Below are 18,420 nucleotides of genomic sequence, written 5' to 3'. Positions count from 1 at the left end.
CTTTCCCATCAACTTTCCCTGTATAAACACAGACTTAAAAACAGTGAAATAAAAGACGAAAATTGTTTTTTTTATGTTTCTTTTTGACATTGCTGCCAGATCTACCATTTTTCCGTTCCTTTACTTTTCTGGTAAAAATGTTCATGAGAAGAGAGCAATTTTGACACTTTTCTCTTTTACCACCCTTACCATTAAAAAAGTAAAGAAACAAAGCTAAAATATTTGGTGGTTGCATGATGAATAACAAAACTGAACGGCCACACTAGCAAGCAACAACAAAGCTGTCATTCAAAACTGACAATATGTGTGTTCGTTTACTCAAAATTTGTACAACTGTTTGTTGTGGCGATGTAGTAAAACTCTGGCCAACACCACTTTAAATTCGCAAAAAAAAAAAAAATTGTACAAATTGTTACTGGATGTTGTTCGTTTACTTTACAGTACAATACAAAAGACCTTAGCCGATTGCAAGAAGTTACTGAACTTGTACAAATTGCTGAGTAAACGAACACACCTAATGTGTACCCAGCTTTAGGTCAGTTTTGAATGACGATTTTTTTGGAATTATCGATAACGGTCCAACCGTCCAGCAACCACAAAAGCTGTGTTCCTTTACTTAACTGAGGTTACCATTTTTAACCTGCAAAGCGTTCCTTAACCCCGAAAAGTGGCAAAACTGGAAGCAATTTTTAAGAGAGTGAGAGTGGAGAGAGAGCGAAAATGGCTTTCTCTTCTACCACAGGCTACCCGCAAAATTTCTGCAGGTAAACAATGGCAGAACTGATTTTTCGACTTTTGTTTGACGATTATTTCACAATGAAAAAGAAAATGGATGCAAAACAGAAGAAAAAGTCGAACGCTGACAAAACTAAATTAGACCGTGTTTAGACATTCAAACTGGAAAGAAAAATTTTCTTCTCAATTTCTTTTAAAATGTTCTTGTTGTTTAGACACGGAAATTATGTTTGTGAAAATTTCATAAATTTCCTTATTCTTCTTCACACTCATTTTCTCACTGCGCCATTTAAAAACAAAGCCAAGGCAAAATTGCAATGAACAGTAAAAATGGACGTGAGGGATAAACAATTAATTATTAAAGGAACCCTTGAATTGCATGTTAATTTTGATATTTCCACTTATTTCGAATTGTTTTTGCTTAAAAAAATAGTTTTTCCTCCAAAAGTTTTTTTTAATTGTCTTCGCTGTTGTTTGTTTCTTGACAGAGAAAATAAAATGAAAGAAAATGCAAAAACAAATCTGCAGCCAACTTCAGGTTGTATACGAAGAACAACGAAACAAAAAAGAATTTGCCAGTACAGAGGTGTGTGTACCCCCTCTTATTCCTCTCTACTCCCTCTCCCATAAACTCAATTTTCTTTCCCATCAACTTTCCCTGTATAAACACAGACTTAAAAACTGTGAAATAAAAGACGAAAATTGTTTTTTTTTTATGTTTCTTTTTGACATTGCTGCCAGATCTACCATTTTTCCGTTCCTTTACTTTTCTGGTAAAAATGCTCATGAGAAGAGAGCAATTTTGACACTTTTCTCTTTTACCACCCTTACCATTAAAAAAGTAAAGAAACAAAGCTAAAATATTTGGTGGTTGCATGATGAATAACAAAACTGAACGGCCGCACTTGCAAGCAACAACAAAGCTGTCATTCAAAACTGTCAATGTGTACTCAGCTTTAAGTGGGTTTCAGACGATCAGTTTTGACTGACAGCTTTTGGTCAAATATCGATTGCTTCAGTTTTGTTGTGCTGTTCGTAGCGGCCAAACAGTCATTCAAGTTGGATGACAAACCAACAGTCAAGTTGAAAAATTACTGTGTTCACATAGCTATAAAATCATATAAATAACAACTTTTATTAATAAATATGGATGACAAAAAGATTGGATGTGCATTTTTGATCATTTCGCTTTTAGAGGAAGAAAATAATGTGACAAGAAGAAGGAATTGGGTAAAAAAATGGATAGCCTCCCGAAAACAATATTCACATGTGAATATTTTAAAAGAAATTCGAGATTCTGAGCCAAACGCTCCAGAAGATTCAGATTGCTTTATTTTTTTCAAGTCCCTTCTGTACGATGAGCGGATTACGTTTATTTTCTTCTTGACGTCGTCAATAGAACAATCCTTCTTGTATTTCTTCATAACATTTAGTAGTTCTCCATATGCTTTTGTTTTAATGTCGCGCATCATATATTCTGGACTGGTTATGTCCCAGAGGCATCTTTGCATTTCGTAGCCACATAAAAATTCCTTTAAAAATTCATTTTCGTTGTCCATGTTTGTCGTTTTGTTTGCAATTTTTGCTTGGCCGATATTAAAATGAAGGAAAAGATTTTTGTCTGCTATTTTTATCTCTTATTTGCAATAATAATCAAATTAATAAAAACACACGACTTTTTTAACTTTTATTTGATATTTACTCTGCTAATTTATTCCTTGACTGACGTTGTTTCGTTCACACGGTCAAACAAACAACCAACAGCTGACTGTCCAACATCCACAAAAAATTTTGTGGTTGCCTGATGACTGACAAAAATGAACGACCACACTGGCAAGCAACCGATTATTTGAGCAAAACTGTCAGTCAAAACTGATCGTCTGAACCCCACTTTAGGTCAGTTTTGAATGACGATTTTTTTGCAATTATCGATAACGGTCCAACCGTACAGCAACCACAAAAGCTGTGTTCCTTTACTTAACTGAGGTTACCATTGTTACCATTTTTAACCTGCAAAGCGTTCCTTAACCCCGAAAAGTGGCAAAACTGGAAGCAATTTTTATGAGAGTGAGAGTGGAGAGAGATCGAAAATGGCTTTCTCTTCTACCACAGGCTAACCGCAAAATTTCTGCAGGTAAACAATGGCAGAACTGATTTTTCGACTTTTGTTTGACGATTATTTCACAATGAAAAAGAAAATGGACGCAAAACAGAAGAAAAAGTCGAACGCTGACAAAACTAAATTAGACCGTGTTTAGACATTCAAACTGGAAAGAAAATTTGTCTTCTCAATTTCTTTTAAAATGTTCTTGTTGTTTAGACACGGAAATCATGTTTGTGAAAATTTTATAAATTTCCTTATTCTTCTTCACACTCATTTTCTCACTGCGCCATTCAAAAACAAAGCCAAGGCAAAATTGCAATGAACAGTAAAAATGGACGTGAGGGATAATCAATTAATTATTAAAGGAACCCTTGAATTGCATGTTAATTTTGATATTTCCACTTATTTCGAATTGTTTTTGCTTAAAACAATAGTTTTTCCTCCAAAAGTTTTTTTTTCAATTGTCTTCGCTGTTGTTTGTTTCTTGACAGAGAAAATAAAATGAAAGAAAATGCAAAAACAAATCTGCAGCCAACTTCAGGTTGTATACGAAGAACAACGAAACAAAACAGAATTTGCCAGTACAGAGGTGTGTGTACCCCCTCTTATTCGTCTCTACTCCCTCTCCCATAAACTCAATTTTCTTTCCCATCAACTTTCCCTGTATAAACACAGACTTAAAAACTGTGAAATAAAAGACGAAAATTGTTTTTTTTATGTTTCTTTTTGACATTGCTGCCAGATCAACCCAGATCGAAATTTGCTCGGCCTTCTTTATTCTTTTATTTTTATAATGTCAGAAATGAAGCAGGAAAGCAAGGCAATCAGGCATAATCGGAGTTAGATCGTTTATAACAATTAACTTTTCTGTTTAATTGACATTCTAAATTAATTTAGAGAGTATAAATAATATACACTAAAGTAAATAAATTGTTAAGATTTTCAAATTAGTAACGAAATTATTTAACAATAAAAGTTAGTTCAAAAATATAAAAAAATATTAAAAATAAAAAAATAAGAATTATAAATTTATTTTGTAATAGTTATAACAAAGTAATTATGATTGAAAATGCATTAAATGAGTAATATAAAAAAATAAAACATAAGAATAATGAAGTACTTAGAAATAGTATAAATACAATTTAATATACAAAAACGCCAATAAAATGTTATGTGTATATATAAAAAAAAAAAACATATACAAATATGTAAAACAAGAAAATTATAATAACTAAATGGCAAAACGTGGGTTCGATAATTCAAAATCATACAGAAATTCATTTTTATAAATTCTATACTTGCAGGACGTTTTCAAATTATTACAAAAATGCATTTTTCAAATTAAAATCTTATAAAAACGAATTGAAAGAAGATATACAAAACTCGGTAGATTATAGCACTTTTAAAAATTATTATAAACAAAACAGTAAACCACGGTGCAAGTTAATCAGTACCGCACTCGGTAGTATCAAAAAAAAAAAAAAAAATTAAACAAATTTACAAATTCATAATGAATTGATGCATATACATAGGTATAAATTCAATTAAAACTATATTCTATCCAATTTGGTGTCAACTTCATAGAAATGTATAACTAAATGATTTAAGCTAACAAAAGAAAACGTTAACCATAAAAAAATCTACTCGCCACAAAAATGTTGGAAGGAGAAAAGCAAATTCCCAACTTTTTTACGCTCCACAGGCTACGCGAAAACAGTTGGCTTTGTGACGGCCACCTGTTAGCCGTGGTTAATTGAAGCAACATCTCCACAATAAGATTTAGCATTTTGTTACATACATTTTTTGATCACATGTCTTTTTCCAGAACTTATTCTGAAAAGATGACTTTCTTACTAATCATAAAGAAGTTTAACACGACAAACAACTCCTATGTAAACATGGCGTTACAAAAAAAAAATTCATGTTATTGACAAAGTATATTAATAATACCACCTACATTTCCTTACATAAACTAAGAGTCATAAAATTGCTTTGCAAGTACCATATTCTATCACAAATACTAAAACACATGTGTGTCATGATCTGTCTTTTGATTAAAGTTAAGCTTCACCTCATGAATCATTATTAAAACTGAGTCTGTCATAAAAATATCACCTACTAGCTTCACAAAAAAGTGTAAGTGGTTGGAAGCGTTAAAAGTGATAAAAGCATTTGTGTGTTCATAATTGAAGTACATATTTCTTTGAAGTATAAAGGTCAAATTAATTACAAATAAAATCAGCCACATAGAGATCATAGATCTACACATATACATAATTTTATATACCAATCCCGGGTAAGCATTTATCTTTGAGCAACCACTTCTATAACTATTTTTACTATGAGTATATTTATACTATGAATATAACAAACTTAAAACTTTATACAACAGGATATTGTGGTGTAGATCCAAGAAATTTAATGGCAATAACTAATGTTTCATGACAGACAAAAGTAGCACAACCAAAGAAACACGTGGGAAAACACCACTTATCCCGGAGGAAATATTATAACCTATTCTCATAACAACATTCAGCTGAGTTAAACAAATCCCCATATTAATAAGTGAGTACACCAACCTGTGGGTACACTCTAAAAGCTCTTATAATTATCAATAAAGCGGTAAAAGCGAATTAAATATAAAAATAATTTTACACCGACCAATAAATTTTCGTAAGATCATACAACATAGAATTATCAGAACCATTTCTAAACATGTGCTTCAGTATCTTGTAAATTACAAGAAGTAAATTTAACCTACGTGTAAAACCCTTTTAGGAATTCAAATTATATATATGTATAAAATAAAGTATACTTTAGGGTGTTTATCACCAATTCGTAAAAAAAGAAACAATTTTATCTATATAAAAAAAATTGTAATAATACTAATTAGATATTTAAAAAAAAAATAAAAATAATAAGATCTATAAATAGATACAGATGGAAAAAAAATGTAAAGTATGTTATATACAACAAAATTCCATTGTAAATACGTGTACATATTAATCAAATTATAGTTAAACAACCAACATAATACCTGCAAATTAAAAATGTCAAACATATAGTTGCAATACTATTAAATAATAAGTATCAATAAAATCATGTATTTTTATTCACATTTCATGAATTTAATCAGCGTGTAAGAAAATGAAAAATATAATATTTTTGACGTTTAAAATTCCATAAAATCATTATCTATCATTTAAACAATGAACTGACAATTGATAGATATAATTCTTCGGGGCATTTTCAAAATTAAAATTGGCAAAAAGGAAGTGCCATGGATGACGAAAGTAAGTCATTAGGGGTGGGATTGCCAGGAAGGTGTAACAATTAAACCTTCTGTAATTTGGAAATCTGATTCGCATGGACTTTAAATTGAATGTCCGTAGGTATAATGTTAGAATACACCTGTTCTACTATATTTTATATAAATTAATTATTATTTGAATATTCAACTTCCGTTAAGACCCCCAATTACAGATGGTACAAAAATCATTTTTATGGCGACAGATAAAGCGGAAGAAGAACCTCCCCATTCCGGCGAGCTAAGCCGCAGCTTAACATCATTGTACCACCTCCGCTTAAAAGAATTTGTCACAAACTCAATTTTCTTTCCCATCAACTTTCCCTGTATAAACAGGGACTAATAAAAGTATAGACAAAGAAATTCTCTCACTGAGTGTTAATTGAGTCAGTTTAGTATGCACTCAATTTTTAAAATGGCAATAACTATACATATTTAAACTATTTATTCTGGTTAAAAGCAATATTTGGGTATTATTTAGCCGGATCTACATCCTCATATAATAATACTAAACAGAAGCTCTGTTCCTTTACGTGCAAGAATCTTCAAGTTTTACCACTTTTTACTCGAAAAGCGTTCCTTTACTTCAGACACCATACAATACATATAGGAGCAGTTTACAACTTTTGCCGGTTTCACCATTTTCAAAAGTAAAGGAACAGACCAAAAATATTGCAATTTACCCCAACGCTGCGCAGTTTCCGTAAGGGCGACACCTAGCAAAAAAAAGCACACTACAATTTCTCTGTCTATACATTTATTAGTCTAGGCATGTCTGTGTTTAGACACACACATTCCTCGGGAAAGTAAATTGAATTTTTTGGGAGAGAGCGGAGAGGAAAGAACTCCTCAATACTCTTTCCTACCCCCTATTGCCTACAAACTGAATTTACTTTCCCGAGAAATTTGTGTGTCTAAACACGGACAATTTGCCATTTCACTGGATGAGATTTACCAGCGTATACTTTTATACCACCTTCCGATGCGATGGTCGTAATCAGGTAAGAACTTGTTTTGCATGGTGTCATCGATCTTTGCCCTGCAATATCCCGAGCGTAGTTGAGCCAAAAATCCTCTGGTTTCTTGTTGTTGTAACAGTGTCTATCGGGCATGTTCTGGCATTCACCGTGTATTCGATACACATTACACACACACTTCATCGCTCTGACCAAGGTGTTTCTGACTTTCACGTGTGCAAAACTATCAAATTTCTTTGTGTTTGTTTTGTGTGGTTTTATTAATTACGTATTCCAAAATTTTCTTTTTCACATTTTGGTAGCACGTTAATATTTTTAATGATTTTTTATAGCATCTCATTTGGAAACAAAAAATTTTGAAAAAATTGTTTGAAGGGTGGTTAACCGAAACTAATTTCGAATTTAAGAAATTCCGAACAGTCATTATTGGCAGTTTTTTCTGCATTAATCGTATATGCAGATTGCATTTGGTCTTCTGGGCTGCACTCTTGTATACAGAGTATCCACAAATGTACCTTGGTACTTTTCCGTATTGACCGTCTTCGGACTCGCTTTCATCGCATTCTTCGCTGTCAGTGGGCTTAGTTCTAAAAATTCCTTTATATTTTTTCGAGATAAAGGCAAATTAGCACATCCATCTTCCTCGCAATTAGAATTTTTGGAAGTTTTGAAAATGTCAGTACACATTATTTTTGCCATGATTTCTTTTATGGATTGATGTGTATTATTTCCCAGGGATGATCTAAGTTGGGAAAAAAGATTTTCTAACGCATCCTGGTTAATTTTGCCAATTAGAATGAAATCCATTTCGTTGCAGTCTCTGAAAATGTCTTCACTTAATAAAATCATATATTGAATTGTCTGTCCGTCAATACAATATATATTGGATCTGCCACGTAAAACAAACGAATCGGAAAAATTCCTTATTTGTTGCAACCTTACAACTATATCAATTTTATTCCAAAAAATAGGCTGGTTATTAGGATTTGCTGATTTTATATGTTGAACGTTCCTCTCATCAAAAACGTCATTCACATTTTTGATGAAATCAGCAGTGAGGCCTGCAGATTCTGGTAATAAGTCATTATGAACACAAGTATATATGGATGCGGAAACTGAATTACTCAGTATTTGAGTTGTCCTTCTTACGCTCATTTTGTCCCACAGCTCCGGATCAATATGTTTGGGTGTAAGTTTGGGACACATTTTAAAATTTGTATTTTTTGAATCAATTTCAAACATATCCCGAACACATTTAAAATAGATACCTCTCCGTTTCTGTTTACATAGCCGTACTTTATAAAATTATTCCTTATTGATTTCACTAAATGACAATAATCATACATACAATAAATTTTGCGATTACTACAATAAAAGAAAAGTTCGTTCCTAGAAGTGATAAGACAACTATACACAGCAATGTTTGTAGAACCTTGATCACATACTAACGCTCGGACATTTAATACTTTGCGGTTTGCAAATTCTCACGTAGAATTTCGAATAATGTCATATTTTTCATGGATTTTGATAGTGGGTAGTAACTTACATAGAGTATACTTCCAGTCGGAGCATATTCCTTTCACCATGAAAACAAGACATCTTTGTGTCATTTCCTTCGTTCTTCTAACATTGCCAAAATCTTCAAACCCGTTCACAACATCATCGGACTTGTTGTACTCTAAAGTCGTTTTAATGTCCACTTCGTCATGGACCATGAAATATACATATGCGGTCTTTCCTTAGCATGTTATCAATCTGAGCTTAAAGATTTGCCAAAAATTCCTGATTCTTGACTGGTTTTACCGCGTGTATCTGACGCCATCGTCCGAGAGACTTTGGGTTAGGTAAATTAAAGCCAACATTTCTCTAATATATGTGTAAAATTTCGGGCTCCTGTGAGCCTATTCTGTAAATTTTAACAACTATCGATATTGTTTGAATTTCTTTTGTTTTTGTAACAACAATAAAACAAACAAACGAATTGTTGTAAAATAAACAATGAGTAAAGAGTAGAGTTTCCTGTCGGGAATTCCCGACCCGGGAATTCTCGATTTTTTACGGACTGGATTTCCCGGGAAATTTTTTTGAAATTCCCGGGAATACGGGTATTTGTGTTTTTCTTATATAAGACTTATATTATTTGTCTTATAGTTATTTAATGTTGAAAATATAGTGGAATAGCGATTATTCATGTCCCGATAATTCGTAAGTCCCGATCATTTGTAACAAACTTAGGGTCCATAGTAAAAATCGCGATAATTCGTGTAAAGTACATACATTTTGGTCCTCTCAACAATTATTGTTTTTTCTGGAATTCGAAGTCTGTATAACCTCACATAATTCTGTACTTTTTGAAGCCATTTCCTTGTTGTTCTAGTCCATATTTTTATTAATGACATTCTTGAAGTATATTAATTCGCTAAGATATAAACTCTGTGATCGATTCGAATTGTTGTTTTCTCCAAAATTATTGTATGTAATATTAAAAACTGCATAATGTGTAAGTGACAAATCGTGTATATTAGGAATGGAAGTCAGTAATGTATGTTCACATAAGTACGCCTCTATATCTTTGGTACCACCGTGGTGCAATTGTGGAGCTTTGTACACAAAAGGTCAACCTTGTAAAAGTCCTTTATCAACGGATTTATTCTATGATCGACACACCCTGCGAACCATAAAAAGAACCCCCAATATCATTGATCTAAAAAATAGAGTCGCACAGCAATCTTTGATATGAAGGAAGATTTTGCGAGAATCGCCGTGGGAAACAGCAATTTATATAATCTCCGCAAATTAGTCAGGAAGTATTGGCTGGCTTGAACAGCTGCCATATATGATGTATTGGTACTTTCAAGGTTTTTGGCGTATCATCGTTAATATTGTTCCATATTGTTCCAAAGAGATAACTAATGATACAACTATACATACATATAAGGAGTATTTATTTCCTTTATGTTTGCTCTCTGTCACGTCTATGCCCCACAAACTCGATTTCTCATAGTCCCGGGAATTCCCGAGTTCCCGGGAATGAGAAATTTGTATTCCCGATTTCCCGGGAATGCAAAAACGTCGGGAATTCCCAAACTCTAGTAAAGAGTTAAAAATTACAGAATAGCCCCCTGCAGGCCTACTTCGTAACTTTTATCGATTGAAAAGTTGTTAAAATGTGTTACGTTTTTGTAACAACTACAAAACAAACAAATGAAAAAAAGGCCATTAAAGGCATTATCCTTTCGATTTTTTTGGAATGTAAGTGCATATTTTCTATCTTCTGAAAGTCATTTTGGACTCGGTGACCAATTTCGAGAAAATTAACGGCGGTTTAGCCGTAATTTTTCAGGAGGTTCCTCTACCTTCCCTCCCAGTCCTTGGTTTGGCTGGCTTATGTGTTTCACGAAGTCGATTATTTCTGTATTTTCGTGACTTTTGCATATTATATCAACTATATTCGACTAAAAATTCAAAAATAAGCAAAAATACCCTTTATTCCTGCCGTTTTTATAAAGAGATATGAACAGTATTCTCTATTCTAGAATAGCGTTTTTCCTTAGCGCTAAATTTAATTAATTTGTTATGAAATATAATATTTTTGCACACAGGAACAAAGTTTCTGTTCACAATTATTGAAATTTATACTCATATTGCAGAAAAATTTCGATATTGATCGGTTTTTGCCAAAATATTTAACAAAAGTTACAAAAACCGAATATTTTTGACGCATAGAAAACAGGGTTAACAACGTGTTCTTTGTTATTCTCGCTTATAGGGTTGCCATGGATCCATGCTACATACATTTTTTAATAGCCACTGGACCAACATTTTTTGAAGTATTTGGTTTCTTGGTTATTGGGTATGGACTTCTAAAATACTGAGGTGTTATTATTGGTAAAATAGAAAACCGAATATTTTTGACACTCACTGTAGGTCTTAAAATAGTAGAAAACTTTCGTCCTTTTTCTAAAGATTTTCGTATCGAAATTACAATACATTGGCTGCTTAAATTTTCTTAAATAACACATTTTCGTAGCCTACTAGGGTTTTAAAAATAATTCATCATGCTTTCGATTTCAAGGCATTTTTCAACAACCAATTTATATTAGGCAAGTCGCTGTTTGTAGGAGAGACACGTAAGGGGAATGGAAATGGAAAAATTGCTCGTACCGGCAATGTTCAGGCGACGACTATTATATTTTTCGTATTTGACATTTTCATTGTTTTGAAAACAAAACTTGTCGGAACAGAATTTCCTTTTATAAGTCCCAATTTACATTAGGCGAGTTTACTTGCGGCAATTGTCAGTTTGTTGGTGAGAGAGGGTGGTGAGAGGCAAAGGGTTATCATATGCCTCACCTCTCTCTCCAACAAACTGACAATTGCCGCAAATAAACTCGCCTAATGTAAATTGGGACTAAACGCTAGAGGCAAGTTTAAACAGGAACGAGAAAAATTGCCGCAAGTAAACTCCCCTATTAAAATCGGGTCTAATATAAGGATAATTTAAAGAATAGATATTTGACCGATCATCATCAAAAGGCTATGCTTTGGCCTTTGTGGAAACTCCAACGGAACAAAAAAAGTCGTGACGACCCCGTCAAAATTGTGACCTGTAATATGATTATGGGTGTTAAATCCGGTTATATATTAACGTACTATTAATGCTGTTACTACTTACTTATGTGGTCATATCCACAACGCTTCTATAACCCAATCCCATTGGTGTATACCATGCTTTATGAGATTGTTGTAACTTGAGCTCCGTTCCAGTACTTTTTTAATGGTAAAATGTGCAAAAGAGAGAACCGTCAAAAATGGGTTCAACACAGACATTTTTCCAAAATGTACGGGAACGGAAAAATGGCAGAAACGTCAAAAAAACTGGAACAAATGTCAAAGTCGGCGTGTCAGCCAATTGGAAGCCGGCAAACATGTTGCACATTTTGCTCGCTCAAATTTGTCGTGTAAGTCCCGGGCCACACTACAGTAATTTCACTGAAATGTTGATATGAAATTATGCGTCTCTAGATCGACGTCCATAGTAGAGTAAAATCATAAAATTGCTGTAGTGGGAAACTCGATTTAAGAACACCTAATTTCATGAAATTTTTTAATGAAATTCACGCTAGTGTGGACCGGGACTAAAAAGTTTCTAAAGGGAAAGCCATTCAGCGCCATTTTTGTTCAAAGAGAAGTGAAAAGTTTGCAACTTTTTTGCTGTACGGGAACGCATTTCGGGGAAAAATGTTCAAAATGTGTAAAAACTTTTTAGTTCTGGAACGAAGCTTTGGTTATGCCATCGGAGTCTTGTGAGTTCGCAGTTACCCATCCTATTATATTCATTGTAATAAGGATAAGATGTATTATTTAAACATTCTGAAAGGATAATTTGAAATTTAGGCGCTGAAAAAATGGGATTTGGGACAACATTCCAATTTTATCAATATATATGAGCCCGAGCACAAATCACATATTTTTCCAAAATGGATGCTATGTAACTGTCCAAAAGTGATTTAAACACCTCCCCGATCCCCGGATTTGAATCCTATAGATAATTTATGGAGTATTTTGGAGACAAATATATAAAATCGTAACATCTAAAGTATAGGAACCCTGAAATATGCCTTGCAAGAAGAATGGGGAAAAATTCCGATATCTTGCCCCGAAAACTTAGTTAAATCTTTGCCAAAAAGGCTAAAAGCTGTAAAGGATAACAAAGGATGTCATACCAAGGACTCAACCCTAAAAAATCCTTTTTGTTTCATGAAACTTTTAGAGTGCATACTCTTCACTGTGAGGTAGAAATCGATGTTGTTTAACCATTTTTATTATTTTATCTAAATTTACCTGAATTTCGTTAATTTTATTTTATTATATTTAACTTAAGACCCTAATGTAAAAATATAAAAAGGAATGAAATCCCTATCATCAACCAATTCTTAGAAATCACAGTTTTAATGAAATAAACTGAAGTGGATACTTTTGACTGTGATTCACTGTACATACGAGTCGTTGCATCTGCCAGGAGCGCCAACATTGATGTACTATGTATGTATTGGTTTGTTCCAGTACTGCAAGAATCTACTAATTTTTACTATTTTTTTCAATAACATAAAGGAAAAAATGTTATCGTAGTAAAAATTAGTAGCTTCTTGCAGGTTCTGGAACAGAGCATATGTATGTTAATCGATACCTGAAATGTTATAAATGTAGCATTGATGCTCAAAGTATTTTGATACTTTGTTTCTCTGAGAGTGTCTTTCCTTTGCTAAACCACGGCAGATGAGAAAAAAGAGAACATGTGTTGTTGTTGTAGTCACGTTAAGTCTGTGTTTAGACCAGGAGGAGGCATTGTGACTCACAAGAGAGCCAATGTGCTCTAAGTGAGCGTAAATTTGTTATCGCTCACAGCCTGTGTAGATGCTAACACGTTGTGAACAACAACAAATTTACGTTCATTGAGAGCACAAGAGAGACCCAAAAATGTTCTCTGCCTCACTCTGGTTTAGACACACAAATTTCTCGGGAAAGTAAATTGAGTTTTTGGGTGAGAGCGGAGAGGAAAGAGCTCCTCAATACTCTTTCCTACCCCCTATTGCCTAAAAACTGAATTTACTTTCCCGTGTGTCTAAACACGGACTTACGTATATTGATGATCTTGACTGATGTAGAAACATGATAGATATTAGGTGTGTACGATAACTTTCCCAGCAATAATTACTCATTCAGTTCCAGCAACCTCTCTCAGTGAATTTTACTCTCTCAAGCAAGAAAAATTGCAGAAAGTTATCGAACAGTATTTTGCAAAAACTTGAAAGAAAGTTAGCTGTTTCCGAAAATGTATGAAATTTGTTTTTGTTTCTTTTGATATTTTAAACCAAACGGAATAAAAACATACATAAATTTTAAAATTGCAATTTACTTATTTATTGCTTTAATCGTATCCACAATCTACATACATATGTAAAAAAATGTGCAATTGTGAAATTTTCTTGGTCAAAAATGTTAACATTGCGGGTTGCTTACATTGAACAGGTGATTAGAAGTCAGCTGATCAGACTTGCAAATTTTTGCGGGACAAATTTTCCCAGCATTTTCTCAGTTCTCGAACAGCATTCTGTAAAAATGTGTACGAATTTGTACAAATTTTTTGGTTATCGTACAGACCTATTGTGGGGACAATATTTCCCAAACCTTGCCGCAAAAATCATTAAAGATAATGCCAACCATTGCCTTGGATACATCAAATAGGCGTGCTATGGTTGCATATTCTGCAGACGACCTGAGAGTACACATGGCTTATCTAAATGAATGCCCTTCCTTAAGTGGGTATCGCTTTTTTTCATGACATGGAGATGTTGGCATAAAAAATTGAAGCTCTCGCGGTTCATACGGAAGCTTTCTTTAAAAAATACGGGCGTGCATCTGGGAATATCTATTCCCCAAATTTTCCTTGTCTTTACTACATATATAATATGTAAATAAAATGTCTTTGCATAAAAATTTGTCAACTTTCAAATTTCCATACACTTCTTGGCATTTTCAGACTCCGTTGTAGACAGTTTGTTTTTTTTATTAAAATCATAATTTTCATAAAATCTTAGCCGCATCTACATCCTCATATAAAAATATTCAAAAAAATATTGCAATTTACCCCAAAACATTGTGCAATTGAGTGAAAACGCTGCGCAGTTTCCGTAATGGCGACATCTACAAAAAACAAACACATTACAATTTCTCTGTCTATACATTTATTAGTCTATGGTTATAGGTTTTTGAAATATTTAGTAGGACGTTCACTTTGACTACTTGGCATCACTTTTGTTAATGTGATTTGGTTCGTTTCTATACTAAAAACTTGTATGTACTAAATTACAATTGTAGTTTTGTTTATCACCATTTGGTGGCGTTTAGTGCTGCTGTTATCGATAATTCCTACATACATATATTGTTTAAATCGATAAGTATAAATTACTCAGTTCTACGTTTTCAGCCGCTAATTACAAAGATAATTTTCTTGAACACAATAACTATTGAATTAATGTCAAAACTTGTTTGTCTTGGCTAATTTGGGTTTCTCTCTTTGTTTAATTACTAGACAGCGGAATTTTATGCAACCCCCATTTTTGGGCCGATTTATGTCAAATTTTGGAACTGGGCATATTTTTGGCTTCTGATTACATTGCAATCGAAATATGTATATGGAATATGCAACAAATATTTCAATAATAGGTACAAAAATGTTTGTGTGTACAATTTTTATAACCTCAGCATTTATGCGAACGAGGGTATATATACACTTTCATACGGGCAAAATGTGCATCATTGAAATAATGGTTTTAGACCCCAAGAATGTTTGGACGAAATGTGTTTTAGACAATTTGGAGTCGATTTAGCAATGTCCGTACGTCTGTCTGGCTGGCTGGTGCGCACGATAAATCTCGAACGGATGAACCGATTTGGTCCAAGATTTGACTTTCGCAATATTTTGTCCAAACTTAGTTTAAGTTCGAAGATGGGTTATATCGGTCCACTCCTTCCAGTACCTCCCCCACAAAAGTTCGAAAATGTTCGGAAAATTTATGCGCACGACAACTCTTGAAGGGAGTAACCGATTTGGTCTATACTTTGCAAATCGTGAACTTTCTACCAAACTTAGATGAGGTTCCAATATGGACTCAATCGGTCCACGCCTTCGGGTACTTCTCGCACAAAATTTCGGAAATATTCAGTGTAGGACCTGGTCTCGAATCGTTTTGATTTTTGTTGTAATAACTTGTATTCACGGCCCCCCATACGGCGGTACAAGTTTCATCAGGGGCAAAACCATACTTCCTGAGAGAATAGCCTGTAAGGTTCAAAAAACCCCTATGACACCGTATGTAGTGGTTGAAATACAAGATAACGCTCGAACGGATCTGCCGATTTGATCCAAAATTTTGCCTTCATAATATTTTGTACAAACTTAGTTTAAGTTCGAAGATAAGCCATATCGGTTCACTTCTTCAGGTACCTCCCCCACAAAAGTTCAAAAATGTTCGGAAAAATTGTGCGCACGATAACTCTTGAAGGGAAGGACCGATTTCGTCCATACTTTACGCATCTTAATATATCTACCAGAGAGAGATCAGGTTTGAATATGGACTCTATTTGCCCATTCCTTCGGGTACCTCCCACACAAAATTTAGGATAAGTTCACTTTAAGACCTGCTCTTGACTAACTTTGTTTTCTGTTGTAGCAACTTGAAATCGCTGTCTCAATTACGACGGTAAAAGTTTTTCAGTGGCAAGTCCATAATTATTGGGAAAACAGCCCGAAAGTAGCTGGAGAGCGCAATAAGTCTCGAACTGATAAACCGATTTGGTCGAAAATTTGACTTTCGCAATATTTTGTCCAAACTTAGTTTAAGATCGTAGATGGGTTATATCGGTCCACTCCTTCCTACAAAAGTTCAACATCTGTGTCCAAGTGCAGTTTAGGGTCTGTTCGGAGATCCTTTGGGAATTTATACGGGTGATGTTCTTTGTGGTCCTGTATACAGCCATATTATATTTCCGTGGATAAGTCCATGCTTCCTGGTATACTGGTCCAACAGGTGTCGATAACCCACTGAAATGACTAGTAGGCGCGATATCTAACGAAAATATATGACTCTCAAAATAAGATCCACTTCCATAATGCACTATGTCGGTCCATTCCCTCCTCCGCAAAACTTTTGAACTTTAATCATAATCCACAATTTTGTCGGCAAGTTCAAATGTCCAAAAAGTGCCACAAAATTCAGAAAAGACCCTAAATACATTCGATCTGTCAGTAGATGAAAGTTCCAATTCACATAGGCTGAGGGTATATCTCTGTCGGCAAAGCCGACTGATACTTTTTTACTTGTTCTGTTTAAAATTCTCTTCAGACAAGTCAATAAAAGAGAGAAATGTATAATCATAGCCACAACCTTCAAAATACCGAAAATCGTGAGGTATCGTTCTATGGGGGCTATATGAAGGCCTTAACCTAAACCGACAAATTTTAGGTGGACAGTTTTTTATCCCCAAGGAAGACTTAATACCAAATTTCAGCCATTTCGGAGGGATATTGAGGGCACAACCTTCAAAATACCAGAAATGCGGAGGTACCGTTCTATGGGGGCTATATGAAGACGGGGACCTATACCGACAAATCTTAGGTGGAAAGTTCTATACTCCCAACGAAGGCAAAATGCCAAATTTCAGTCAATTCGGTAGGATATTGAGGCCACAACCTTCCAAATACCGAAAATCGGGAGGTACTATTCTATGGGGGCTATATGAAGACGTGGGCCTATACCGATACATTTCAGGTGGAAAGTTTTATACCACCAACGAAGACTTAATACCAAAATTCAGCCCTTTGGGAGGGATATGGAGTGTACAACCTTCAAAATACCAGAAATCCGGAGGTACCGTTCGATGGGGGCTATATGAAGACGTGGACCTATACCGACAAATTTCAGGTGGAAGGTTTTATACCCACAATGAAGACAGAATGGCAAATTTCAGTCATTTCGGTAGGATATTGAGGCCACAACCTTTAAAATACCGAAAATCGTACCATTCTATGGGGGCTATATGCCGACAAATTTTAGGTGGAATGTTTTATACCCCCAACAAAGACTAAATACCAATTTCAGTCATTACGGTGAGATATTGAGGCTACCACTTTCAAAATACCGAATATCGGTAGGTACCGTTATATGGGGGCTATATGAAGACGTGGACCTATGCGGACAGATTTCAGTTGTAAAGTTGCGTACCCCTAACGAAGACTTAATACCGAATTTCAGTTTTATATTTCGCATTTTATATTTAATATATTTTATATCCGACCTATCATGTACCACCTTTTGAAGTGGAAACCCATCATTAAGTATAACTAATAAATTTCTACCTCAAAAATGATAAACGCTACATCAAAAGGATTCTCTTACATTGTGGGTGGTTACCATTTTGTAAAGAATGTCGTCTGAATCAAAACAAGTAGACAAAATAGACCGGTAAATGTCCTATCAATGAATTTTAATCTATTTGCCAGACAATAAAACAGCGGTGGTAGTAGTAATGTTATCAAAACCAATGACCACCCTTATGAGACGTGACAAGGGTTCGATTGCATCATTGCATCATTTGGGATGCTGCAAGACTAAAGTATATGAGGGCGGTAACTGTCACCGACGTAGCTCTAGCTACCTGTTTGTCTGTGACATCTTCTTTAGAGCTAAGAGAGATCAAAGGATAATTGGTTAATGTTTGTTATCATTTCAGAA

This window comes from Musca autumnalis, unplaced genomic scaffold (genome assembly GCF_047663935.1).
Source record: "Musca autumnalis isolate F117 unplaced genomic scaffold, ASM4766393v1 scaffold_1, whole genome shotgun sequence".
Classification (NCBI taxonomy): domain Eukaryota; kingdom Metazoa; phylum Arthropoda; class Insecta; order Diptera; family Muscidae; genus Musca; species Musca autumnalis.
This window is presented reverse-complemented; position numbering follows the sequence as displayed.